The sequence below is a fragment of the Natator depressus genome, chromosome 14 (genome assembly GCF_965152275.1).
Source record: "Natator depressus isolate rNatDep1 chromosome 14, rNatDep2.hap1, whole genome shotgun sequence".
NCBI lineage: Eukaryota > Metazoa > Chordata > Testudines > Cheloniidae > Natator > Natator depressus.
In genome coordinates, this window is record NC_134247.1 from 45,632,395 (window position 1) to 45,659,145 (window position 26,751).

General features: G+C 59.7%; 1 protein-coding gene across 5 annotated transcripts in view; it reads right to left on the reverse strand.

Moving 5' to 3' along the window:
- Positions 1–11,344, reverse strand: part of DDR1 (discoidin domain receptor tyrosine kinase 1) — a 28,970-nt gene extending 17,626 nt beyond the window's left edge. Inside the window, exons 1-2 of one of the 5 annotated variants that reach the window (XM_074972223.1) lie at positions 10,981–11,344; positions 2,865–3,025 (exon numbers count right to left, since the gene is read on the reverse strand). The gene's annotated coding sequence lies outside the window, so the exon portion shown is untranslated. Of the gene's footprint in view, positions 1–2,864; positions 3,026–9,824; positions 10,221–10,980 lie in introns of those variants that run through there. The other 4 variants (XM_074972224.1, XM_074972222.1, XM_074972226.1 and 1 more) reach the window with 4 other exon arrangements.
- Between the last annotated feature and the right edge of the window lie 15,407 nt (positions 11,345–26,751).

Consider the following 26,751-nt stretch of genomic DNA (forward strand, 5'->3'; position numbering starts at 1 on the left):
CTGGGGGCAGGGGGGGTTGGTGCCAAGTTGGACAGGGGAGGGGAGGAATCAGGGCACGGCGGGTGGGTCCCTTTGTACCCACGAATGGGGCTGATCCCCGGAGCGGGCTGCTGAAGCTGCTCAAAGCCAGGCTGGGTCCCACGCAGGGACGGGAGGGGAGGGGAGGGGCTCCCCCCCCAGAAGCGGGTGGGGAGATTCCTGGACATTGGACTGGCGCTGGATTGCGGCATAGCTACCTGCAAAGGCCAAAGGGGGCTGCGGGCCGGGAGCGAGGGGCTCCGGCGGGGCTGGGCTAGCGGGGGGCTGCGGGTCAGGAGTGAGGGGCACCGGCGGTCCTGTGGGGGGCAGGGCAGGGCTGGCGGGGGGCTGCGGGTCAGGAGCGAGGGGCGCCGGCGGGGCTGGGCTGGCGGGGGGCTGCGGGGCGGCAGCGAGGGGCGCCGGCGGGGCGGGGCTGGCGGGGGGCTGCGGGGCGGCAGCGAGGGGTGCCGGCGGGGCTGGGCTGGTGGGGGGCTGCGGGTTGGGAGCGAGGGGCACCGGCGGGGCTGGGCTGGTGGGGGGCTGCGGGTCGGGAGCGAGGGGCACCGGCGGTGTTGTGGGGGGCAGGGCTGGGCTGGCGGGGGGCTGCGGGTCAGGAGCGAGGGGCGCCAGCGGGGCGGGGCTGGCGGGGGGCTGCGGGGCGGCAGCGAGGGGCGCCGGCGGGGCGGGGCTGGCGGGGGGCTGCGGGGCGGCAGCGAGGGGTGCCGGCGGGGCGGGGCTGGTGGGGGGCTGCGGGGCGGGAGCGAGGGGCTCCGGCGGGGCTGGGCTGGTGGGGGGCTGCGGGTCGGGAGCGAGGGGCACTGGCGGTGTTGTGGGGGGCAGGGCTGGGCTGGCGGGGGGCTGCGGGTCGGGAGCAAGGGGCGCCGGCGGGGCGGGGCTGGCGGGGGGCTGCGGGGCGGGAGCAAGGGGCGCCGGCGGGGCGGGGCTGGCGGGGGGCTGCGGGGCGGGAGCGAGGGGCTCCGGCGGTGCTGTGGGGGGCAGGGCTGGGCTGGCGGGGGGCTGCGGGGCGGCAGCGAGGGGTGCCGGCGGGGCGGGGCTGGCGGGGGGCTGCGGGGCGGCAGCGAGGGGTGCCGGCGGGGCTGGGCTGGTGGGGGGCTGCGGGTTGGGAGCGAGGGGCACCGGCGGGGCTGGGCTGGTGGGGGGCTGCGGGTCGGGAGCGAGGGGCACCGGCGGTGTTGTGGGGGGCAGGGCTGGGCTGGCGGGGGGCTGCGGGTCAGGAGCGAGGGGCGCCAGCGGGGCGGGGCTGGCGGGGGGCTGCGGGGCGGCAGCGAGGGGCGCCGGCGGGGCGGGGCTGGCGGGGGGCTGCGGGGCGGCAGCGAGGGGTGCCGGCGGGGCGGGGCTGGTGGGGGGCTGCGGGGCGGGAGCGAGGGGCTCCGGCGGGGCGGGGCTGGTGGGGGGCTGCGGGTCGGGAGCGAGGGGCACTGGCGGTGTTGTGGGGGGCAGGGCTGGGCTGGCGGGGGGCTGCGGGTCAGGAGCAAGGGGCGCCGGCGGGGCGGGGCGGGGCTGGCGGGGGGCTGCGGGGCGGGAGCAAGGGGCGCCGGCGGGGCGGGGCTGGCGGGGGGCTGCGGGGCGGGAGCGAGGGGCTCCGGCGGTGCTGTGGGGGGCAGGGCTGGGCTGGCGGGGGGCTGCGGGGCGGGAGCGAGGGGCTCCGGCGGGGCGGGGCTAGCGGGGGGCTGCGGGGCGGCAGCGAGGGGCACCCCAGGGCAGTGTGGCTCTCCCGCGGGGCGCTGTGCGGGCTGGGGCTTTGCTCACGGCTGCCTCGCATTCCCGGCGCATCGCTGGCATTCCTCGCCCCGGCCTCCGTTCAATGCGTTTCCTTTTCTCCCGGAGCCCAGCGGCCCGAGGAGGTCGCCGGGTCACCAGCCTCAGATGCTGCCGGAGCAAGTCAGGGACCTTCCAGTTGCCAAGGGCACCCGATGAGACCCCCCCCTACACACACACACACCCCTCTGCCACGGGGGGGCAGGGAACGGGACACGGGGCCTGTCCCCTCTAGGGGGCGCCAGCTCCCATCCGGCCCCAGGGCAGGGACCGGCTGGCTCGGGGGGGGCAGGGAATGGGGCCCGGGGCCTGTCCCCAGGGGCGCCGGGTCTGATCTGGGCCCAGGGCGGGCAACTGGCTCCGGTGGCTCCCGAGCAAAACCAGTTACAACATAAAGCATTTTCCGCTGGCTGCCCGGCTGAATGTCAGAGGCAGCTGGGTATTTTGGGCTCTCAGCCATGGTGACACAGCAGACAGCAGGGGAGGGTTAAGGGGCCCACAGGTGACTTGCCTAACTTCAGCGATTTCTTGCCAGGACTCCTGGGTTCTCTCCCCGGCTCGGGGAGAGGAGTGGGGTCGAGTGGTTAGAACGGTGGGGGCTGGGAGCCAGGACTCCTGGGTTCTCTCCCAGCTCAGGGAGGCGAGTGGGGTCTGGTGGGTTAGAGCCGGGGGGGGGCTGGGAGCCAGGACTCCTGGGTTCTACCCATGGCACTGGGAAGGGAGTGGGGCCCAGTGGTTAGAGCGGCGGGGGGGCTGGATGTGCGTGGGAGTGTCTGTGCGGTTGCAATGCTCTGGTCGGGTGTGACAGTGGGTCTGAGTACGCCCTGCGGTGCCCTGAGCAGCGTGTTACGTCTCCCCCTCCCCCCAGCTCATTGCCATGCTGCCCACGCTTCCCCAGCTCTATTCAGAGCCGGCACAATGGCCTGGCTGGTTGGCGGGGGGGCGGGGTGGGGGGGAGAGAAGCCGAGACAAGCGTTTTCAGCCTGAGCTGGACTGTGTACCTGGTCGGTCCACACGCGCCACCCCCACCCTCCCTGGACACTTCCTGCAACCGCAGCCTCCGGTACCTCCTTAACCTTCAACCAGACGCTCCTGGATCGACCGGGACAGACAGGCCGGCTGCTCCGAGGGGCCGCGCAGACACACACACAAAAGGGATTTTTCTTATCCTGGTTTCCCGCCCCGAGATTCTGACCGATTTGTCCCGTCCCAAATCGGGACAGAAAGTCTAAATTTCAAAAAAAAATTGGGGAAACAACAAAGGAAAATGTTAGGTGGGGGAGTGGAAAGAATCCAAACGTTTTGTTTCCAGTCCAGCCTCTCTTCAGTTTCTGCCGAGTTCAGTTTTAAAACCAACAAGTCTTTTCTCAGCCGGGGGGGAACCCCAACCCTTTTCATTCCGAAAATACCAGCACGGGAGTTTTGGAAAGTTTCGGGAACAAAATTCCACACGTTTTCCAGTCAGGCGGGATCAGCTTGAATGAATTGACATTTTTCGGGGGGGGACGGGACATTTTGTCAAAAAATTCCCAACCAGCCCGAAAGGGCAGAGACCAGGCCAGACGCACACCCACGGAGGGTGACCGGCCGTCCCGACAACACTGTATCGGGATCGTCCCAGTATTTGGGGATTTGTCTTATATAAGCACCTATTCTCGCCCACACCCCGCGTCCCGATTTTCCACACTTGCTTTCGGGTCACCCTCCGCGCACACCTCTCGAGCTCTGCCTCCAACACACGCCAGCACCCCCCAAAGCCCCCCAAGTCCCTTTCCCAGTGTAATACACCTCGGCCCGGCAGGTGGCATGCTAGCCAGCCAATCGCTGCATGGGAGCAGCCAAACTCTAGCCCCCGCCCCCAATTCAAGTTGGGGTACTGGGGTTCAGACAGGAGGCAGGTGGAGGGAGGAAGAAAGAAAGAAAGAAAATAAATAAGGGATCGAAGTCAGATCAGCTACCAGCAACTCCATCCAAACGTACCAATTTCTGTCCCGTTCCAAAATCGGTCTAAGCCATTCCCACCGGATATCTCCCCCACCCTGCTTAGATACCACCCCACGCCCAGCCCAATGGGGTCACGCCGGATTCACTCTGAGGTGACTGAGATCAGAATCCGGCTCTGACTGCACTGACGGCCGTCAGGTCACTCCGGATTCACTCCGGATTCAATAGGGTCCGAATTTCGCCTGCCACGAACAAACGCTTCAAAGAGCAAATAGTGACAGATAATGACTATTTGCTAATTACAGTTATAACAACAACGTTATATTTAGTAATTATCGACCACTAGCTGATTAACAGTATCAATGTACTAAATGCTAATCGGCAAAAACCAATCAAATATGTTCTTGCTAATAAGAATAGCTAGTTATAATACTTAATCTAAGAGCTGATTTCCCATTAGAATAAATCATTAATAACAATAATTATAATTATAATTATATAGTAATAAAAATAAATATAATTATAATTATATAGTATAGTGTATAATAAAACTGATCCTATTCATTGTTGACCACAGATAAATATGCAGATTGTAATAATAAAGTATCATGTCTAATTACTGATACTGTTGGTTGCTGATTGGTGTTGATAACAGGCCAGGTATGTAATTAGAATACCTAGCTCTTAGACAGCCCTTCTCATCAGTAGTTCTTGTTCATTTCACAGACTCATGGATTTATCCTCCCCAAACTCCTGTATGGCAGGCAATGCTCTTATCCCCATTGTATAGATGGGGAAACTGAGGCACGTAGCGTCTAAGGGCCAGATTCACAACGGAACATAGGCTAGGTGGGAAGCAGCCTAAACTAGCCAATGGAAGATGCCAACCGGAGGGGTGTGGCCTAAGCCCCGCCCCTCTTCCCGAGAAAGGTGACAAAGTCGGGGCTGTAGGGAGGCGTCTAGCGCCGCTCGGCCTTCTCAGCTGCAAACCTCCTCTTGGGGGCCTCCGCCGGCTGGGGGCGGAGATTCTCCCACGTAGCTTTTAGCCTGGGCATTTCAGCACTCAGCTGGGAGACCCAGGTTCGATTCCCCGCTCTGCGTGACGGGTTTTGAACTGGACTCCGCCACCTCTCAAGGGAGTGCCCGAACCATGGGCCACGGGGTAGTCTGCACAGCTCCCTCCATCTCTCCTGAGGAAGTTATGCCACTCTGGATTAAGGAGTGAAAGGATCAGAAGGAGAGCAAGCAGGAGAATGACCCTGTCGTCCAGTGGCGGGGGCTCTCATGCGGGAAAGTCGGGCCCCAGTGCCCCCCCACTCCAACTGCCTCTTAAAAATATTTTCTCATAGTGGCAAAGTTTTGACAGCAGAGATGGAGGGAGCCATCCCAGTGCGGAGGGAGTCAATTTGTATCGGTCAAATGTCGGAAAACGTCATTTTCGCCGTCCGCGCGCAGCAAAACCGACAAGAAAAGTTATTCCCGCCAATAACAATCCAAATTCCCAGCTAGGCAAAGTAAGGGGAAAAAAACTGAAGGGGGGACCAAATAGTCTTCAAATCTATTAAGAGCTGCTGTACAGAGGACAGTGATCAATTGCTCTCCATATGCACTGAAGGCAGGACAAGATGTAATGGGCTTCTTCTGTAACAAGGGAGATTTAGGTTCGATATTAGGAAAAACTTTCCAGTTACAAGGGAAGTTAAGCCCTGGACCAGGCTCCAAGGGAGGTTGTGGAATCCCCCTCACTGGAGATTTTAAGACCGGGCTGGACAAACACCTGTCAGGGCTGGTCTAGGTTTACTGGGTCCTGCCTCAGCGCAGGGGGCTGGACTCAATGACCTCTCGAGATCCCTTCCAGCCCCAGGATTGCACTCAACTGCAAAAGTTTCAATCATTCCACATTGGGGGCAGGGGGGATGCTTAAAATAAACAGCAATTTGTCTATCAAAATGACATGTTTGAAAACCAAATCGCACACTGTGGACTCTCCCCAGAGCTCAGTGGTTAGAGCACTCACCTGAGATCCCCTCTTGAAAGCCCTTCTTTGCAGGCTGGGGGGGCGTGGGGAGTCTGAACCGAGGTGTCCTCCAGCCAGGGCGCGCCAAAGTAGGGCTGCGTCGCCTTGTGTTCGGAGCTCGCCGGCCGGCTCGGGCCCACGAGGGAGTTCGGCAGGGGACCGTCTGTGGGGTTTAAGCGCTCTGGGGTTCCAGGGTCCGGATGCCGAAGGGAGGGGCCCCTGCAGGTCGCGTGCGCACAGCCAGATCCGCCCAGGGAGCAGCTAGGGCAGACACTTGGGCGCCGAGGGAAGGCCAGGGGGGCCTGGTGCTGGGGTTTCGGGACCTCATGGGGCAGTGAGGGGCTTGTAGCCTCTCGGGACCCGGGCCCACCCGACAGAGCTGCTGACTGCTCGTAGGGCAACAATTGATAAAGGAATCAATCATAGACTATCAGGGTGGGAAGGGACCTCAGGAGGCATCTAGTCCAACCCCCTGCTCAAAGCAGGACCAATCCCAATTTTTGCCCCAGATCCCTAAATGGCCCCCTCAAGGATTGAACTCACAACCCTGGGTTTAGCAGGGCAATGCTCAAACCACTGAGCTATCCCTCCCCCCCGAGGTGATCCAGTCATTAGATGGGTAATGAATAATGTATTGATCTAGGCATGGGAGTTTGTATTAATAATATATAATTAAAATATTAGTCATTAGCATCCTAATTATTAACGGATCTCTCTAGTCATTAGAGTAACTATCCATGTGATCTATTTATTATTTAGACTAACAATTAGATAAACATACATTAATTATTGCTCTGATTAGAGCAATCCATTAATTATTACTCTAATGACATACATTATATATTAATAATTGACTTACTACATACACACATTAATAATTATGACTCAGTACATTAATTCCTGTAATGATTAGAGCAAACCATTAATATTTAGTACACTAATGACTACATTAATTAATACATATATATAATTACTCTAATGCCTAGCTCAGTGCATTAATGATTAATAATTATGACTAATGACTAGATAATTAATGTATCGATCTAAGACTCAACAGGTAATTATTGATGTATCAATGCTGTCAAATTACTAAGTATTAATCTAGTCATTAATAATTATTACGCTATCACTCTAGTCATTAAGTGGTTAATAACTGCTCAAGTATTAAACTAGGCATTTCTCACACGAGCCGTGCTTTCGCTCGTCAACCTGCAGTAAAAGAGGATGAAATTGTCACCATACTGTCACGATCCAGTCATTAGAGTGAGTATTACCAATAATGTAGAGATCCCTAGATTATTAATAGCATTGTAATGCATTGATCTGGGCTTTGGAGTCATAATCATTCGGGTTAATTCGTACAGTCAGCTAGGCATTCGACGAATTCTTAATAATTAATGATCTATTGATCTAAGCGTTTAGAGTCACCTATGTCCCACCTCCCATGTGCCCCACACGCAGTCGCAACGCCCCCTTAGAGCCGGCCTCTGTCCCTCAGCACCTCTGGTCTGTGCAGCCAGCCAGCCCTCCCCAGGCACCGCTGCAAACCCTCCAGCCTGCCCTCAGCCCTGCTCTCCGGGCCTGGATCAGACCGTCCAACCAGCCCCTCCTGCCTCCGGAGAGCACCGAAACCTGCTGGGTCTCCCAAGGGTCGTAATGGCCCTGGGCCCCCCCTCAGCTGGGATTCCCGGCCCACGCACACATCCCCAGAGCACCCGTAACCTCCCCCGACACGCTCAGCCGACCGTGGAGCCCGCGGAGTCATGCACGGCGGGGGACGAGCCAAGGGCTAAAGACAGCTCCCCTGTCAGACAGCTGGCGCTTGGCCATGGGCTTGAGATGGGAGGCCGGCCTAGGGTGAGAAACTGGCGTGGGACAGATAAGGAGAGACGCGTGCAGGGACGGAGACAGAGAGATGCCGACGGGGACGGAGAGAGGAGAGCTCTTGATCAAAAGCGTAGAAACAGCACCGAGAAACAAACAGCAAATACATGCCCCGCCGCCGGCAACGTTAGCCACAATTAAACACAGAGGCCGCAACGCGCACACCGACAACGATAAATACATTTAACAAGAACACAAACCAACAGCAGCCACTGCCAACCGCAATACGGATGCACACAATAAACCATAACAGCAGCACGGACCTTGGCATCCTAGCAAGGAGGATAATACAGATCCGTGTGTCAGCAACAGGAGCTACTGATAACAGGGAGATCGGCTACAGAACCGGGTCACTGGGACGAGCCCCCTGTTATTTCAGCCAGCCCCAGTGTATCATTCCACTCATACATTTCTCAAGCCTGGTCATAACCGCACCGCGTCTGCAATTCATAGCCGCACAAAAAACCCCGACACTCCAGGACGATCAACGAAGCTGGACATTTTTCAGCTAAACTTTTTTTTTGGGGGGGGGGGGGGACACAAAACCCCCACCACCATCACCACCACTTTTGGCTAAACCAAAACGTTTCGGAAAACGTGTCAATTTCAACAAAAGTTCACGGTGGTACAACCCCGAACGAAGCGTTCGGCTCACAGGGCAACGTCCCGCTTTTGACGTTTCCGGGATGGTTTGGAGCGCTCGTTTGGAAACAACAGCTGGAAACACGGTTCCTTGTTTCTTTAGAGACACAAATCATAAAAAGTTGTGGACGGTCAAAAGCAGAATGAAGTGTTTCAGGTTCCTTGAAATGGAATATTTTGATTGGCCTGAAAACGACATGATTTGGGAATTCTGTTTCATGGGAAATTTAAAATTAAATAAATAAATAATGGTTTTCGTTCCACTTTAGAACAGGGGGAAAAAATCCAACAATGTGGAACGTCCCACACAATGGAAAACACAGTTCCTGCCCAGATCTAACCATCCCAGGGGCAACACACACAACCCAACAACTAACAAAACGTGTCACTATCACAACACTTCCCAACAATACGCACATATGCGATGAACCGCAACGCATAACCGCCTCGCGCACACGCGAACCGTGACAGGAACCAACGCCCAACCACAAGACGAGAAATAAGTGCATTAAACGCAATGCCAGCCACCAATACAGACACACACGGAGTAAATGAGAACACACAATGGCAACGCACACAAATAGTGGCGAGAAACAACTACATGAAACAATGCTTAAGTGGCAACACAGCAATTAGGATCCCAGGTCCGATTTCTGAAAGATTTAGGTTCTTGCTGAAACACAAAGGGATTTGGGCCTTTGAACTCCTTTGAAAAGTGAGTTTCAAATCCCCCGCTTTCGTCCTTGGAGAAAAAATGAGTTTCAAACTCCCCTTTCTGCTTGGGGGAAAAAAATCCGTTTCAAACCTCCCTTTCTTGCTGGGGGACAAAGTGAGTTTCAAGCCCCTCTCAACTCCCAGCTTTGTCTGCCCACAAATCTGCCACCTTTAAACAATTGTGTTCATGGGTTGCCAAACCCCAGTGTGGGTTTTAAGTGTGTTTTAATTTGGTTGAAACTTAAATCAATTCCTAATTGTTCTGAGCAAAATCAAAATGAGAATATTACTTAGATTTGAAAAAACCCACACCTCGCTTTCACCCGAGGCTACTACCCATCCGGACCATTTCCCTTCCGTCCTTGGATTCAGTCCGAAACAGGACTTTTCTGCAGAAATAATCACGACCTTTCACCCCACGGCTTCTTAACTGATTATAAACCTCGTGAGTGGTTATCTGCATAATAACAGTCGTGTGGGCAGGGCTCCAGACTGGGCCGCAGGACACCTGGGTTCTGTTTCTGCCTCTGTCACGGACGTTGCACACCTCACGGGCCCTCTCTGGGCTTCAGTTTCCCCTCCAGCTCCTTGTCTGTCCCGTGTGTAAGATTTTTGGGGCAGGGACTGTCTCTCCCTGTGGGTCTGTGCAGCGCCCGGCACAACAGGGCCCTGATCTCAGCTGGGGCAGGACCTGTCTCTCCCTGGGCGTCTGTGCAGCGCCCGGCACCATGGGGCCCTGATCTCAGCTGCAGCTTATACACAAATAAATAAATAATGATATACATTTACTGTAATAGAAACAGTAAATTCTATGATTTATTCTCACCTGTATGGTTATAGCGAGGTGTTATTTCAGTCTCTCTGTCAATATTCCCTTTTCTGCTTTTTCTGTTGTTTTCCTTTTAATAACAGCATTGTTTCGAGTTATTCCTGCATCTATCCATTATTGAGTATCCATTATTGAGTATCAATGCTATTAATTTACATCCGCCAACACCGCTGACAGTGATGGGTTTGGTCCTGGTCCTTTGTACTCATGGGGCCCATCGGTGCGATGTTTCCTTTCACCCTTCCGAGCCAGAGAATAAGGATTCTTGCTAATGCTGTTTTCATTGCTCGTAATTAGTCCTCCTTCCTGGGCTGGCCCTAGCAGGAGGGTGCTGGCGACCCCCAGAGCAGCTGGCTGGCAGGGACAGAGGGGGACGCAGGGACTGGTGAAAAGGCGCAGGAAGGAGGGAACCACTTGGAAGTGGCTGGTTAAAAATGGCTCAGGTCTGAGCTGATACCTGGCGTCTCCCCCTCCCCCCCCCCCCCGCCCCTTTCGGAGCAGTCTGGAAACTTCAGAGCCCCAGCGGAACCTGAAATAGCAACGCTGGGATGCTGAGCTCAGGTTCACCCGTTTTGCTCCAGGGTCACTGGAGATCAGAATCCAGCCTGGACCCCATTGCAGAGGAGTCACTCCGGATTTACACCAGGGTCACTGAGCTCAGAATCCAGCCTGGACCCCATTGCAGCAGAATCACTCCGGATTTACACCGGGGTCACTGAGCTCAGAATCCAGCCTGGATCCCATTGCAGAGGAGTCACTCCTGATTTACACCGGGGTCACTGAGATCAAAATCCAACCTGGACTCCATTGCAGCAGAATCACTCCAGATTTACACCGGGGTCACTCAGCTCAGAATCCAGCCTGGACTCCATTGCAGCGGAATCACTCCGGATTTACACCGGGGTCACTCAGCTCAGAATCCAGCCTGGACTCCATTGCAGCGGAATCACTCCGGATTTACACCGGGGTCACTGAGCTCAGAATCCAGCCTGGACTCCATTGCAGCAGAATCACTCCGGATTTACACCGGGGTCACTGAGCTCAGAAGCCAGCGGAGTTCCACCCCCCGTCAGAGACCCGGAAGTTTTGGGGTGCCGCCAGACCACCCCGGCTTCCTGCCCTCCCGGATCAAGGTCAAGCCCAAACACGGTACCTTTCCCGGCCGCTCCGATCTTCCGCCTGGCAGACGCCAAACACCATGTAACCCCCTGGAAACCAGGACGGTGAAAATCCCTGGGCAGGGAAGGGAAAGACACCCGGGTTTTACTCCGCTTTGTAAATCCAGCTTTGCGGGGGAGCCGGCTCCGATCCGGAGGGAAAACCCCAGATCCAAGCAGCAGTTCCGAACGGTACCAGAGCCCGACTCCGCTCCGGCGTGAAACCGCCCCGAATCCTGCCGCCCCGGAGTCTCCCCAGCTGCTCCCCTGAGCTCATCGGGAGTTTATGCAAATCCGCAGCCTGGTGCCTTCTCCAGGGGCCAGGATTCGCTGGCAGAGGCTGGGCAAAAAGCCCAGAAATCCCCGCCCCCCCCTTTCCACACACACACACACACACACACACCCCGCCTCCCTCAGCTCTGGAATTAACACACACACACACCTCCCAGCTGCTGGCTGCAGGCTTCCCACGAGAGGGCCCCTTGGAGGGGGGGCTGTGTCTAGGTAGCCTAGGGCCCAAAGGAGACAGCTCTCCGTGGGGGTGGGGGGAGTCCCTGGATTTCCACCAAGCACAGAAAGGAAGTGGGGGGGGGCAGGAATCCCAGCCCCCCCCACTGTCAGAAAGCTGTTTGCAAAAATCCCCACCTGCTGGCTTTGGGAAAGCAGCAAGGGGTCTCCTCTCTCTGCGCACCTGCCCCGGGCTAGGCTCAAGGGAGTTTCAATTCCCCCCTCCAATGCCAGGATAAAGCCAGGATAAAGAGAGTTTCAATTCCTCCCACCCCATGCGAGGATCAAGTGAGTTTGGGTCCCCCCCTGCATTCCGCCCCCGACTCCATGCTGGGATCAAGTGAGTTTCAATTCCCCCCTCCAATTCCAGAATAAAATGAGTTTCTATTCCCCGCCCCCCTCCAATGCCAGGATAAAGAGAGTTTCAATTCCTCCCACCCCAGGCAAGGCTCAAGTGAGTTTGGGTCCCCCCCTGCACCCCGCCCCCCACTCCATGCTGGGATCAAGTGAGTTTCAATTCCCCCCTCCAATTCCAGAATAAAATGAGTTTCTATCCCCCCGCCCCATGCTAGGGTAAAGAGAGTTACAATTTCCCCCCTCCAATGCCAGGATAAAGTGAGTTTCAATTCCCACTATATCATGTTAGGCTCAGGCAAATTTCAATTCCCCCCAGCCCCACCCTCATGCCAGGATAAAGTGAGTTTCAAATCCCTCCCACTTGTTGCCTGAATGATTGTGGTTTTTGAGGGGAAATAAGGAGCTTCAGTTCTTCCCTCCTGCTAGGAACAAGGTCAGTTATAAATCTCCTCTCCTGCTGGGAAAAAATGAGTTTCAAGTCCATCCTCTGGGGGGCAAAATGTGAGTTTCAAATCTTCCCTTTTGACAGGACAAGTGAGGAAAAACCTCCTCACTTGCTGGAAAAAGAGTTTCATACCCTCCTTCTGCCTGGGGGAAAATGTGAGTTTCAAGTCGCCCCTGCACACTAGCACAGGCCTCAGTTCCTCCCCAGCCCAAATTCTTGCCACCACTGGGCAAAGAGCCCCCCTCTTTTGCAGCCTTGTTGCATCACCAAATCACAAGACCGGAATTCAGTACTGCCGGGTCATATCCCCGGTTCTGGGAGGGGAGTGGGGTATGGGGGGGGCCTAGAAGCTAGGACTCCGGGGTTCTAGTCCCTGTTCTGGGAACTTTTATATGGAAACTCACATTTTCCCCTCAGCCTGCCCCCAGCAAGACAGAAGAGTTGAAAGTCCTTATTCCTCACAAGAGATGTGATTTAAAACTCACTTTCTCCTAACAAGATGGGGGATTTGGAACTCACCTGTTCCCCGGGAAGAAAGGGGGGGACTTGAAACTCACATTTCCTATCACAATTCATTTTTCCCAGCCAACAGCTGGGATAGGGAACTCACATTTTCCCAGTAACGGGACATGGCTTCGAAACTCATTTATTCCCAGCAAGAGGCAATGGCCGGAGCCAAGGTCTGTGAGAGCTGAGCTCAAGGTACATGGTGTGAATCACGCAGGAGTCAGTCTTCGGAAATCCTGGCTCCTGCCAGCCCTTCAGTTTGGCTTCGATCCACCCTCCAGGCCTTATGTGGCTTTGGGGACAGGAAAATAGCAAGAGTGAAAGTTGGAATTAGAAAGAATAATAGCGGCGTAGGATTTCCCCTACAGCCACGGGAGCCTTTGCCCTCTCGGGGACACCAACTTGAACTCCAGCAGGTTGGCTCATGGGAGTGGGAAATGGGTCACGGGGCCTGTCTCCTCTAGGGGGTGCTGGCTCCCATCCAGCCTCAGGACAGGGACTGGCTGGCTCAGGGGGGCGGGGAATGGGGCAGGGGCCTGTCCCCTCTAGGGGGTGCTGGCTCCCATCTGGTCCCAGGGCAGGGATTGGCTGGCTCAGGAGGGTGGGGAACAGGACATGGGGCCTGTCCCCTCTAGGGGGCGCTGGCTCCCATCCGGCCCCAGGCAGGGATTGGCTGGCTCAGGGGGGCGGGGAATGGGGCATGGGGCCTGTCCCCTCTAGGGGGCGCTGGCTCCCATCCGGCCCCAGGCAGGGATTCATTGGCTCAGGGGGTGGGGAATGGGACATGGGGCCTGTCCCCTCTAGGGGGTGCTGGCTCCCATCCAGCCCCAGGGTGGGGACTGGCAGGCTCAGGGGGGTGGGGAACAGGACATGCGGCCTGTCCCCTCTAGGGGGCGCCGCCTCCCACCTGGCCCCAGGCAGGGATTGGCTGGCTCAGGGGGTGGGAAACGGGACATGGGGCCTGTCCCCTCTAGGGGGCGCTGGCTCCCATCCGGCCCCAGGCAGGGATTGGCTGGCTCAGGGGGGCGGGGAATGGGGCATGGGGCCTGTCCCCTCTAGGGGGCGCTGGCTCCCATCCGGCCCCAGGCAGGGATTCATTGGCTCAGGGGGTGGGGAATGGGACATGGGGCCTGTCCCCTCTAGGGGGTGCTGGCTCCCATCCAGCCCCAGGGTGGGGACTGGCAGGCTCAGGGGGGTGGGGAACAGGACATGCGGCCTGTCCCCTCTAGGGGGCGCCGCCTCCCACCTGGCCCCAGGCAGGGATTGGCTGGCTCAGGGGGTGGGAAACGGGACATGGGGCCTGTCCCCTCTAGGGGGCGCCAGCCCCGATCCAGCCCCAGGCAGGGATTGGCTGGCTCAGGGGGGCGGGGAATGGGGCATGGGGCCTGTCCCCTCTAGGGGGCGCCGCCTCCCACCTGGCCCCAGGCAGGGATTGGCTGGCTCAGGGGGTGGGGAACGGGACATGGGGCCTGTCCCCTCTAGGGGGCGCCAGCCCCGATCCAGCCCCAGGCAGGGATTGGCTGGCTCAGGGGGGCAGGGAATGGGGCACGGGGCCTGTCCCCTCTAGGGGGCGCCAGCCGCGATCCGGCCCCAGGCAGGCATTGGCTGGCTCAGGGGGGCGGGGAATGGGGCACAGGGCCTGTCCCCTCTAGGGGGCGCTGGCTCCCATCCGGCCCCAGGCAGGCATTGGCTGGCTCAGGGGGGCGGGGAATGGGGCATGGGGCCTGTCCCCTCTAGGGGGCGCCAGCCGCGATCCGGCCCCAGGCTGGGGAGGCGGCAGGTTGAAGACACAGATTTCTTTCCAGTCCCCAGCCAGGTACCAGGGGATGAGCCGGGACCTCCAGCGGGTTGGAAAGCACCTTCCACCTGCTGAGGCAGGTCCGGGCCCCTGGCACTGGGGTGACTCAGAGCAGGGCGAGGTCGGGGGCAGGCAGAGGGAAAACGATGATTTTTGGGCCAATGTTTCCCCCCGCCCCCCCATCCCACGAGGTGGGAAATCTTGGCCCCAGCTTGCGGAGGCCTGGGGAAAACCAGGGAGCGGCCGCGCTAAGCCAGCCAGGGAGGAAGAGAGGAAAGGAGAGAAGGGAAGGGAAAGGGCCCAGTGGGGAGACATGGGGGCTGAGGGAGAAGAGGAGGGAGGCAGGAGAGAGGGAGGGAAGAAGAGAGCGAGAAAGGGGGGGGATGAGCGAGGGCTGGGGGAAGAAAGAGACAAACAGCGGGAGGGAGGCGCTGAGACTTGTGCCCAGCGCCCGCGCCCGAGCTGCCAGGAGACGCCGCCCTACGCGTGGCAGATTCCCCTGCCCGGCCCTGTCTGGGCATGTTGGCGCTGGGGGTTGGTTGACAAGGAGGTCATTCCCCACCCCCAGCCCAGACAGGGAAACAAGGAATAGGAATAGAACCCAGGAGTCCTGATTTGCAGCCCACCCACCCCCCAGCTCTAACCACTAGATCCCACTCCCCTCCCAGAGCTGGGGAGAGAACCCAGGAGTCCTGGCTCCCAGCCCTGCCCCCATCAGCTCTCCACAGGACACCTGCCATTCCAGCCAGCCCCCCGTGCCCTCCGGGGCCCCAGTGGGCTGGTTCTCATCTCAGAGCCCCGGTCTTGTGGCCGGCAGCTGCGGCAGGGAGACCCTGGGCAGACCCAGCTCGATCCTGGCGTCTAGGCATCCCCGCCAGGACCTTAGTGACCAGAGGGGCGCAGGCTTCGGAGCTTGTGCTCACGGCAACCAAAGGGGGGGCAGGCCCCCCCCATAAGCCACCCTCCATCCCCCTCTACTGCAGCCCCTCACCGGCTTCTGCCTCTGTGCCTCCTATCACCCCCCAAGCCAGGGGCAAGGTCTGTCCCCCGCCTCCCTCCCAGACCAGCGCCCGCTGCGCCGGGTGCTGTACACCCCCAGAACACCAACCTCTCCTGCCCTGGAGAGCAGAGGGTTAATCTGGAGGCTCTGGCTGCACTGGGGGGTTGGGATCAGGTGATGGGAGGGGGGGCTGGGTTTGCGGGGGGGGGGGGATTAGCCACTGAGCCATGATGCCATGAAAAACGGGTTTCCCAGAATCCCTTGTGTCCCAGACACGGCGGCTTTGTGCTGAGAGTTCAATGGGCTCAATAGAACAAGGGGCATGAATAGCCCAGCGGGCCTTGGTCTGCTGCACCCGCAGAACGGGGGGGGGCAGGGCTGGGCTAGCAGGGGCTGCGGGTCGGGAGTGAGGGGCCCCGGCAGAGCTGGTGTGGGGGCAGGGCTGGGCTGGCAGGGGGCTGCACATTGGGAGTGAGGGGCACTGGCAGGGCTGGGGGTGGGGAGCCCAGGGCTGGGCTGGCAGGGGGCTGTGGGTCGGGAGTGAGGGGCACCGGCAGAGCTGGGGGGGGCCAGGGCTGGGGTAGCAGGGGCTGCGGGTCGGGAGTGAGAGGCACCGGCAGAGCTGGGGGGGGCCAGGGCTGGGCTGGCAGGGGGCTGCACGTCCGGAGTGAGGGGCACCGGCAGGGCTGGGGGGGGCAGGGCTGAGCTAGCAGGGGCTGCGGGTCGGGAGTGAGGGGCACCGGCAGGGCTGGGCTAGCAGGGGCTGTGGGTCAGGAGTGAGGGGCACCGGCAGGGCTGGGGGGGGCAGGGCTGAGCTAGCAGGGGCTGTGGGTCGGGAGTGAGGGGCACCGGCAGGGCTGGGGGGGGGCAGGGCTGGGCTAGCAGGGGGCTGCGGGTCGGGAGTGAGGGGCACCGGCAGGGCTGGGGGGGGCAGGGCTGGGCTAGCAGGGGGCTGCGGGTCGGGAGTGAGGGGCACTGGCAGGGCTGGGCTAGCAGGGGGCTGCACGTCGGGAGTGAGGGGCACCGGCAGAGGCCCCGACGTTCCCCCTTATCTCTAGGCAGCTCCCAGGCTGCCTCCCCCAGCAGCCCCGAGCTGAGTCGGACGGGAGATAAGCGCTGGTGCCAGTTTGCAGGAGGCAGCAAGATCATCCCCCAGCCAGGGATGAGAGCCCCCCCTGCCCCCCCAACACACACAGGTCCCTGAGCCAGCCATGGGAGCCGGCCCCCCCAGAGGCGAAGGTCCTGGCACCCAGCAGGTTGATAGGAATCGGGGCCTGAGCTGAGCTGTTTGCTTAGGGCCTGTCCCGGCTCCACCTTGGGCACCTTTGCCGGCAAAGCCAGGGAAGGTGCCGGGTTCGGTGGCAGGCGGGTGGGGGCCCATCCCCAGCAGGTGCGATCTCCTGGCTGCCGGGCTGGAGGAGGGGGGCCGGGAGCAGCGTGGTGCGAGGGGACAGCTGGGTCTGTTTCCAGGCTCCCCACCCCTAGTGATAGCAGTGAGTCTGGTGGGGAGATTTTAACACACATCCCTGCCCCACTGGAGGGGAGGACTTGGGCAGGGGCAGAATACAGCGTGTGCTAACAAAGGGGGCGATTCAACACTCACATTGTCCCTGTGGGAGGATTTGAAACAGTCTTTTGTCCCCAAGAAGAGAGGTGGGGGGCTCTCTAACACTCATTTTGTGTTTCCAAGAGGAGGGGTATTTGAAACTGACCTTTAACCCAGGAAGAAGGTCTGGATTTGAAACTCACTTTATCCTAGCATGAGGGCAGGACTAGAAACTCACTTCTCTCTCGAGCAAGAAGAGGGAGGAGGGTATTTGAAACCGACATTTAACCCAGCGAGAAAGGGGTTTTGAAACTCATTTTACTTTACATGAATGGCGGGGCGGGGGGGGCAGAGAGCGAAAACCCTGCAAGAATTTTTAAATAAAAGATGCAAGGGGGAGATTTCGACCCAGATTTGGGGGAGGGAGGCTCACACCCCACATCCCTCCAGCACGGGGTGGGGGCAGGGAGAACCTTTCAACCCAGGGATTCGAAACTGGTTTTTCCCAGCCAGAAGGGGAGACCTTGAAGCAGAAAAGGAGCGAGAGATACAGCGGCAGACAGACACCGCCCCGATTCCCTGCTGCCGCTGATTTCTCTTTCTCTCTCTCACGTGCGCACAGATCCGCACCGTCCCCAGACAGCAGGCGCGTCCTGCGCTCATTAGTTCTCGCTCCCCATCTGTGCCCATCTCCAGGGGGGCACCTGCGGCCTGCGATGTATCCACGGGGGGCGGATAATGAGCTACCCGGGCACCCCCCAGCTCCATCAGCGCTCCTCGCTCCCGCCCCGGAGCCCCCTGCCCCCCAGCCCTGGCCTGGCCCCTCACAGCTCTGCTGGTGCCCCTCGATGCCAGCAGCGGGCACTGGGCTGGGCCCAGCCCGAGCAGGGCGTGGGGAGGAGGCAGCCGCCGGGGGCCCAGCCGGACAAGTGGGTTTTTATCAGCAGAGATTCCTGGCTCCTGGAGATAGTTAAATATAGACACAGGCTGGGGGGAGGGGGGCGCGGCGATATGGGGATAGACAGAGACGCAGACAGATGACTACACACACAGGCCTACAGAGACACACACACACAGACACAGCTGAGATCATTTCTTCCCAACCCCCAATTCAGTCCCTTTCTCCTTCTCGATTTTCATTCCCAAGTTTCTGGTTTGTCCGGTTTTTCTGCTCAGGTTGCATCTCACACACACACACACGGCAACAGAGACGCACAAGGACACGCGCACCCTCACACCGCCACCCAAAGATGCACCAGGAGATACACGCAACACATCACACGACACACCGGACACGTACGCCGTGGAACGCAAAGGGGGGCCCAAGCCAACACGCACGGCGACGCCCCATGGACCACAGCGATGCGGCAGGAAACACACACACACAGAGCGACAAAGATGCGCAATGCAACACACACAGTGTGACACACGGGTGCCCTGCAGCACAGAGGCACAAGGCAACACAGACCCACAAGGCAACAACCACACACTGCAACACGGAGGCAGGCGGGGGACTCACACACACACACACCTTGCTCCCATGATCCACAGCTCCAGCTGGGGCAGGCAACCCCCACACAACACACACATTCAAGGCCACCAAATTCCCCGGCAGCGTTCCAGATCAGGGCACCTAGAACCTGTTCTAGAACCCAGGGTGGGCCAGTTCCGGATTCCTTCGTGATCCAGTCCAGGTTCTCCCTCCTACCCAGCTTCAGAGAGAGAGACCTGTTAGGGTCGGGCAGGTGGGGGATTAAAGGAAACCCTGGCACCGGATTCCCCCCATCCCTGGAATGGTCTCACCTCTCCCCCACCTCCCGCTCTCCTGGCAGAAGCCCCCCCGCCCCGCCGCAGCTTGGGGTCTGCAGCCACCATGAGCAAGGACTCGTTCATCCATTATTCACCAGCCAGGCTGTGAAATGAGCCCCCCACGGGAAGTGGGGGAGCTGGTGAATTATTCAGAAGCCCCAGGAAGGCAGCTGCCACCGATCAATGAACCGGCCTGGGGCGGGGAAGGGGCCTGGGACACAGATGCAGCCCCGCGCCATTCCCTTCCAGTGGGGAAACTGAGGCACAGAACCACAGCACCCACTTTCCCTCAGGGATAGAACCCAGGTCTCCTGGCTTCCTTCCCCGCAGCCCACTGCCCTCCCAGAGCTGGGGATAGAACCCAGGCGTCCTGGCTCCACTAAGCCGTATCGCCCACTCCCCGCACTGGGACTGGAACCCAGGAGTCCTGGGGGACCTTGCTGAGCTGTGGAATTTGGCCACAGAAAGCGGCGGCTCAGAGATCCAGGCTACATCGATGCCTGGGAAATATTTTTCCCCGTGTGTGAAATTTCTCACCCACGCCCTGTGATATTTACACGGGCTCCTTAGCACAGCAGTGCAAAGGGGTCTGGATCCACCTGGGGGGCTCTGACCTCCCCCCCCACACACACACACACTGAACTGCATGATGGGTAATCAATGTAAGGCGGTTGCCCCTGGGTACCCCAGCTTGGGGAGGGGAGGGGTGTTGGGAGCCAGGACTCCTGGGTTCTCTCCCCAGCTCTGGGAGGGGAGAGGGGTCTAGTGGTTAGAGCGGGGGGGCGAGGCTGGGAGCAAGGACTCCTAGGTTCTTTTCCCAGCTCTGCCCCTAGTCCTCAGGCAGCCCCGGGAAGGGTTAATTCAGAGGAGCCCCCTCCCCCCCCCCGAAGAGCCCTAATGGGAATCTAAGTGAGCGGGGATGGGATCGATCAATGGAGCTGCCAATAACCCTGGTTCTGCATCAGCAGATCCCCAGAGCAGGTGACAAGCCGCCCCCTGCCTCCCGCAGAACAGCCCCAGCCAGAGATGATCCCCCCACCCCCCCCACAGACCCCTGCACTGGCCTGGTCGCAGAGACAGAGTCGCCTTCCCCTCTCCAGCTCATGGCAGAGCAGCAGCCAAGGGGTTAACCCAGCCTCCAGCCCTAAAGGCCAGCGGGGCAGCTGGCTCCATCCTGCCCCCTTGAGGCAGGAGGGGGGAGAAGCAAGTTAGACCCCACTCGCCTCTCAAAGCCAGAACCCAGGAGTCCTGGCTCCCAGCCCCACCCCTGCTCTAACCACTAGACCCCCCTGCTCCCCTCCCAGAGCCAGAACCCAGGAGTCCTGGCTCCCAGCCTTGCCCCCACCCCCAACTCTCGCCACCAGCGGGGGGCCGGGAATGGATGAGCAGTGACCTAATGGCTCATTTGCAGCGGTGACCTTTGCATCCTCCAATGCAAACAAGAGCTTCGGCTAAAAATACTGGCGGTGGGGGGGGGGCAGCAATGTAATGCACTCACCCCAGCTCTGAATGCCCCTCACTCCCGACCCGCAGCCCCCCCCATCTCTGCCGGTGCCCCTCACTCCCGACCCGCAGCCCCCGGTGTCCCCCCCGCTCTGCCGGTGCCCCTCACTCCCGACCCGCAGCCACCCCCCAGCTCTGCCGGTGCCCCTCACTCCCGACCCGTAGCCCCCGGTATCCCCCCTGCTCTCCCGGTGCCCCTCACTCCCGACCCGCAGCCCCCGGTATCCCCCCCAGCTCTGCCAGTGCCCCTCACTCCCGACCTGTAGCCCCCGGTATCCCCCCTGCTCTCCCGGTGCCCCTCACTCCCGACGCGCAGCCCCCTGCTCTCCCAGCCCAGGGCTCCAAATGAGTAGCCGTGTTTTCGCCTCCCTTCCACAAATGAATGGGACTAACTCAGCTTTGCTTCCAGCCGCTATCGATCCCTGCAAAGAGGAAGCCATCAATTGCCTCGCGGATCGGAACTGGAGGGAGGCCTGAGTCCCGCCCGGTTCTCCATCTCCCCCAGGGCGAGCGCCTTGCGCTGCCCTCCGGGACACCTGGGTCCCATTCCCCATCCCAGTCTCTCCCGCCGGGGACAGGGATCCTTCCCCCAAACAATGCGCCGCTCCCATCCACCGGCCCAGAGCCACGTGTGGTCACCGCCAGGCCTCCCCAGGCCAACTGAGGCGTGGCTACCGGCCAGGGTCACCGCGGCTAGAGGCCAAGGGAACCGAGACTCAGCACATGGCCAAGGCCATAGGGAGATTTTTATCCAGAGGAAAGGCCCCATGTCCCATCCCCCAGACCCCCCGAGCCAGCCAGTCCCCGCCCTGGGGCCGGATGGGAGCCGGCGCCCCCTAGAGGGGACAGGCCCCATACCCCATTCCCCACCCCCCTGAGCCAGCCAGTCTCCCCCTTCTCCCCCCACCCACCCCCCGCCACCCACCTTCCGGGGCGTAGCTCCTGCTCCAGCTGTTCCCTGTTGTCTCTCAGGGACAGCTGTCGAGGGATCAAGGTGAGGGGTGGGGGGCGCAGGGAGCAGCTGTGGGTTGATGGAAACAGCTGGGGTGGGGGTGGGGGAAAAGCCCTTTCCTCGGATCTGACCAAACCCAGCCCACAGACGCCGCGTGGGAAAAGAACCCAGGAGTCCTGGCTCCCCCCAATCCCCGTGCCTCTGCCCAGCACCGGGCCCCCTAGCGCCGCCCTGGGGTCAGCACCACCTCCCCCACCCCCCCCATCCATTCGGCACTGACATTGATGGGTTCTTAAGGGCCCCATTTGTTTCCCAGCTCAGGCGTGAATATCGGGGGGGCGGGGAGGGGGAACTGCACAGGCGGCCCCCTGTGGGGAGATCAGCTGAGGCTGAAGCTGCCGGGTCATCCATTACCAGGGCCCCTCGGGCCCCAGATGGGAATGGGCTGCTTAGAAACAGCCGGTGCCTGAGTCAGAGCCGGGGAGAGAACCCAGGAGTCCTGGCTCCCAGCCCCCCACTCCAATCACTGGACCCCACTCCCCTCCCAGAGCTGGAGAGAGAACCCAGGAGTCCTGGCTCCCAGCCCCCCCACTCTAACCACTAGACCCCACTCCCTTCCCAGAGCTGGGGAGAGAACCCAGGAGTCCTGGTCCAACCCCAGGATCCAGGGGGACCAGCTGAGTCAGGGAACAGGACAGTTCTGGGGGTCCTCTTCCACTTGCAGGCCCCGTGAACTCATTGGCTGACAAGCTCTGGGCTCCCCTCCCCCCTGCATGCCAGGGCAGGGACCCTTTAAGAGCCAGCTCCGTGCCCGCTCAGCCGGCAGGATAATTCATGCCTCTGAGGAATTCCTGCCCCATGACTAGGCCCCGCTCCCCCACAGGATTATGGAGCCAAGGATATAGGAAAGGGAGTGGGGTCTAGTGGTTAGAGTGGGGGGGAGAGGGGGTGAGTCAGGACTCCTGGGTTCTCTGCCAGCTCTGGGAGGGGTATGGGGTCTGGTGGTTGGGGCGGGGGGGGGGGGCTGGGAGCCAGGACTCCTGGGTTCTCTGCCAGCTCTGGGAGGGGAGTGGGGTCTAGTGGTTAGAGCAGGGGGGCTGGGAGCCAGGACTCCTGGGTTCTCTCCCAGCTCTGGGAGGGGAGTCTCAGGGGGGAGCAGGTGGCTTGTCCCCCCTCAGTGAAGATTTGTGCCCACCGTGCCCAAAGAGCCAGCTGGGCGCTGGGGATCCCAGGCCCAGGCCGGGGCTGACTCATGGCCTGGGCAGGGATGTTTCTCCGCGGGGGTCATGGGAGCAGACGGGGCGGGAAATCGGAGTTGGCCTCTGCTGGATGGGCCCTGTGGCGAGGGGGGGGGTGGTACCCAGGAGCCCCTGGGTCACATCTAGGTCGGGGCAGGGAGTGGGGAGGACTGAGCTGGACCGGCCCATTTCCAGCTGGCCAGTTCTGCAGGAGTAGAGTATCTACCTTCCCGCCCTCCCTCCAGCAGCCCCCCCCCGCCCCCCCCCGGGCATGGCATGCAGGGGGGGGGCTACCTGGCAGCCTCTTCCCACGAGGGAATTGACCAAGCAGCCCAAAGGCTCTGGCTCGAGGGTGACCCCTGGTGGCCAGAGCAGGTAGCGCGGCCACATTCCCCCTGGCTTAGTTTTTCAATGCACAATTACACTGTGTGGGTCAAACCCCCAGACCCCTCTCCCCCACCTGCTGGGATCAGACCCCTGGGTCCATCCAGCTCAGTATCCCCCCCCCACCTGCTGGGATCAGACCCCTGGGTCCATCCGGCCCGGTATCCCCCCCCACACACCTGCTGCCATCAGACCCCTGGGTCCATCCGGCCCGGTACCCCTGCCCCTCCCCACCTGCTGCGATCAGACCTCTGGGTCCATCCGGCCTGGTATATCCCCACACACACACACACACCTGCTGGGATCAGACCCCTGGGTCCATCCGGCCCGTATCCCGCCTCAGAGGGCAGCCAGCACAGATAGTTTTATGCTAAGGTGGAGAGCGCCTCTGATGCAGCTGGCCAGTTCTGCAATCATGGAATCTATCCTTCCCCACCTGCCCCCTTCATCTATCCCCTGCCCACCCCCACCAGCCCTCTCTGTATCGTGGCGTTCACCCCTTCCCAGCACATTCACACCCTTCCAGCGCGCGCCATATGCCCCCTTCCTTTTGACACTCCTTTTTTGAGTCCACGGCCTCATGCGGCAATGAGTTCCACAGGCCACACACCAGTTATTACGTGCCAATGGCCAATCCGTGAGGGCAGGACAATGACAGGCAAGGCCTGGGCTGTTTCTTATTGGTCAGTCCCAAGTTGAATTGGGCGGAGCTAGGGGAAGGGCTTAGCATGCTCATGCAGTTGAAATCAACCGGTTATTAAAATGCTGTGGTTTATTATTCTCCTGTGTGTTATTGGACATTTTATTATATACTCGATCTTATTTCGTGGACTTACATTAGTTATGTGTTGCTGAATGATACAATACACTAATGTTGTAAGCTACCACTGCTAGATGGTATTCCCCGTACCTCTTACTACCATGTATTTAATTACTACTAATTCATTTATTGAGATCGACTGACGACGTGCGATTAACCGAAATCCACAGCTGAGACGTACGATGCGAGAACTCGGCATTATGATATTTACACTGCACTTCACCATTTTTAACGTCTCGAGAGTACGCCTTATTACCAAGGGTTCGTTAGTGTACGGCCATTCATGTATGGAGCCCCACTGATGGAAACCAGGCTGCGAGAGGTAGGGAATGCATTCGTATTACAGCATTCCCATGATGACGTTACCCTATTTTCTACATTTGATGTTATTAATTTTATTATATTAAGAGCTTCTGAGGGGAAACATTATAGGACAACTAGGAATTATTATACTATTGCGTTTATGTTGAAAGATACTAGTTTACGGTGCTCTATTTAGAGGGCATCTTAGTAATAAGTGTGAATTATTTTCTTAATAAATTAGTAAATCATCATGATTAATCATTAACATTCACACTAATTATTTTTGCCTCCTATCAAAAATCTCTCCAATCTCAATCGGCCTGGCCTCTGTGTGGCTGCAAAATCTCTCCCCCACCTGCCCCCAAAATTTGCCAAAGCAACCCCTTGTGCCCTGGGGGAAGGGGAAGAAAGAACTGAAGTCAGGTCACCTGGGGGAGTGAGAGCACAGTGTGTGAGACGCACTGGAGCCCCAGGCCCCCGTCACAGGGCAGGACCCCTGCTGTGTCAGGTGCTGTACAAACACAGAATAAAAAGTCCCAGCGAACCGCCAGTCCACGCCCCAGCCTCCAGTGCTCAGGAGCTACCGGGGAGCTCGTCTCTGCAGGTTGCGGGAGATGTGGAGATGGAAGAGCACAGTGCCCGGGAACCGCAAGGCGCTGTGGCTTGCTAGCGACGTGCCCCACGGTTCAGGGGTGAGTGGGGGTCTGATGGGAAATGGAAAGGGGGCTGCTCTACGCCAGACTCCCAAGCCAGTCTGCAGAGGGTGGGGGGAACGAGCACGAAGGGGCTCCCGGGTTGGGAGCGGGTCCTCGGGGATCTGTTACGTGGAGGGACACGGCAGCACCCAGGAGTTTCCAGGGCGCGCCCGGGGTTCAGAGAGGGACCGAGGGGAGCCGGGCGGTGGGTGGGTGAGAGCGAACGGCACTAGATGGCAGCAGAGGATCAGAAATGGGGGGGCTCTGAGTACAAAGTCTAGATCCCCACCTCTGCCTGTCCAGCCAGCCCCCCAATCCTCCTTCTGCCCAGCCAGCCCCCCACCCCTCCTTCCCTCCCTGCATCCAGCCCCCCACCCCTCCTTCTGCCCAGCCAGTCCCCCCACACTCCTCCCTCTGCCTGTCCAGCCAGCCAGCCCCCCACCCCTCCTTCCCTCCCTGCATCCAGCCCCCCACTCCTCCTTCTGCCCAGCCAGCCCCCCCACACTCCTCCTTCTGCCCAGCCAGCCCCCCCCACACTCCTCCCTCTGCCTGTCCAGTCAGCCAGCCCCCCACCCCTCCTTCCCTCCCTGCATCCAGCCCCCCACCCCTCCTTCTGCCCAGCCAGCCCCCCCATACTCCTCCCTCTGCCTGTCCAGCCAGCCAGCCCCCCACCCCTCCTTTCCTCCCTGCATCCAGCCCCCCACCCCTCCTTCTGCCCAGCCAGCCCCCCAACACCCCTCCCTCTGCCTGTCCAGCCAGCCAGCCCCCCCACCCCTCCTTCCCTCGTTGCATCCAGCCCCCCAGCCCTCCTTCTGCCCAGTCGGCCAGCCCCCCACTACTCCTTCCCTCCCTGCATCCAGCCCCCCACCCCTCCTTCTACCCATCTATCCAGCTCCTCACACACCCCATCCCTCCCCCCCTGCCCAGCCCCCTACACCCCCTCTCCATCCACCCCCTCGGCCTCTCTCTATCCATTCTCCCCCCACCCCCACCCGGGGTAATAACTGGCCCAACACACGTCCCCGAATTGCGAGCTGAGCGGTAGAGAGGGGGGTAAGGGTCCCAGGAACCTGTCACCACGAATACAAAAGGGAAACGGAAATGCCAAATGAGCCCGAACGAAGAGGCCTGAGGCCTCGGCTCTCACCCAACGGCCATGCTGAGATCACGCCCCTAAGCGGTGGCATCGTCTCCCCCCACCGTGTCCTTTTCCACCCCTCTTCACTTTCCCCTCGTCTCTCCCCCCTTTTGCCTCCTGTCCAAGGAGCATCTGGCGCAGCCGGCCACGCCTGCACCCTGCTGAGAGCCTGCGTGCAGAGAAGCAACGGAAGCAATGCTATAAGCAGCCCAACATGGGACGAGTTTGCCAGGTCTCGGCATGGCTGCTCAGACCATGTGCTAGGCCCGCGTTTCTCCAGCCGCTGGGTCGCAAGCGAGAGTCAAAACATAAGAGAACATAAGAACGGCCATGCTGGGTCAGACCAAAGGTCCTTCCAGCCCAGCGTCCGGTCTCCGACAGCGGCCAATGCCAGGTGCCCCAGAGGGAATGAACAGAACAGGGAATCATCAAGTGACCCACCCCCTGTCACCCATTCCCAGCATCTGGCAGAGGCTAGGGACACCCTCCCTGCCCAGCCTGGCTAGTAGCCATCGATGAACGTATCCTCCATCTAGTTCTTTTTTGAACCTTGTTATAGTTTTGGCCTTCACAACATCCTCTGGCAAGGAGTTCCACAGGTTGACTGTGCGTTGTATGAAGAAATACTGCCTTCTGTTGGTTTTAAACCTGCTGCCTGTTCATTTCATTGGGTGACCCCTAGTTCTTGTGTGATGAGAAGGAGTAAATAACACTTCCTGATTTACTTTCTCCACACCAGTCATGATTTCATAGACCTCACTCATA